The 1,509-nt window shown below is 37.4% G+C and overlaps 1 pseudogene; it reads left to right on the forward strand.

The window, feature by feature from the left end:
* The first annotated feature begins 638 nt into the window (after nucleotides 1-638).
* LOC119571989 overlaps nucleotides 639-1,509 on the forward strand; it is a 9,445-nt pseudogene continuing 8,574 nt past the window's right edge.

A 1,509-nucleotide genomic window follows, 5' to 3' on the forward strand; every position in this document is an offset into this window, starting at 1 on the left:
TTATATTATATATATATTTATTTATTGTTGTGTGTGGTGTGGTTTTGTGTGTGTGTGTGTGTGTGTGTGTGTGTTGTGTGTGTGTGTGTGTGTGTGTGTGTGTGTGAATGTTAAAACACTTCCATATATATATATATATATAGATATAATATATTTTATATATATATAATATATATATATATATATATATATAAAAATATTGTGTGTGTGTGTGTGTGTGTGTGTGTGTGCGTTTTCGTGTGTGTGTGTGTGTGTCTGTGTCTGTGTGCGTGTATGTGTGTGTGTGTGTTGCGTGTGGTGTGTGTGTGTGTGTATGTGTGTGTGTGTGTGTGTTGTGTGTTTTGTGTGTGTGAGTGTGTGAGTGTGTGTTTGTGTTCTTGTGTGAATGTTTTATGTGTGTGTATGTTTTTGTATAATATGTGTGTATATATATTGTGGTGTGACAGATAGACAGACAAACAGACAAACTGCCAAACAAACAAACAAACAAGCAGACAGACAAACAGACAAACAGTCAGACAAAGACAAAGAACGAAAAAAAAAAGTTTGCGCTCTCAGGCCGAACCAACGACCGCCAAAAATCCCTCTCCTCGTAAGGACCGTATGACAAAGATACCCAACTTGTCTTCCCGACACAGGAGAGAATTCGCAGTGCACGGAGGAAGAGTACGACTGTGACGACGCCCGCTGCATCGACATATCCCTGCGGTGCAATAAGGGTCACGAACTGTCAACACGAGTATGACGAGGAAGGTGCGCGTGTGAGTATCGGTGCTGGGGAGGGGTGGCCCAGGGGGACGGTAATGGCTGTAAATGGGTAATGGTTGGGTTATGTATGTGTGAAATATATAAGTGTTTGTAGAAGGGTAGATCGATGGACGGATAGATGGAGATACAAATAGATAGATAGATAAGTAGATAGATTGATAAATGGATAGATCGATAGATATGTGTTGGTAGATAGATATAGATAGAGAGAGAGATGTGGATAGATAGATATGAATAAATAGATAGATGTGAATAGATAGAGATAGATAGATATAAAATAAATGTAGATATAGATAGAAGCAATAGATACAGATGAAGATGTTAGATGTAGATATAGATATATCTTCATATGGAATATGCAAATACGTATGTATGTTGCTGGTATTTTCCCAAGGAAATTCAACGCGCGGTTTAGATACAATAAAGGTCATTAAGGATGCAATGTTAGTCATGGAGTTATGTAACCACAGTAAACATAAAAGCGAAAAAAAAACACGAAAAGAACAAGTGGAAATGTTAGAACAACGGATAGAGAGAAAGAGGAATGGCAATTTTGCTGGAAGACATAAAGCGGCAAGAGATCTCATATTCAGAAGTGACAAAAACAAGAAATACAAAAAATTGTGGATGTATTATGCTCTCCAAACTCTGTCTCTGTCTCTGTCTCTGTCTCTTTCTTTCTCTTACTTTTTCCTTCTTCCTCTTTCTCTTTCTCTTTCATTTTCTCTTTATCTTTCTCTC

This window comes from Penaeus monodon, unplaced genomic scaffold (assembly GCF_015228065.2).
Source record: "Penaeus monodon isolate SGIC_2016 unplaced genomic scaffold, NSTDA_Pmon_1 PmonScaffold_895, whole genome shotgun sequence".
Taxonomy (NCBI): Eukaryota; Metazoa; Arthropoda; class Malacostraca; order Decapoda; family Penaeidae; genus Penaeus; species Penaeus monodon.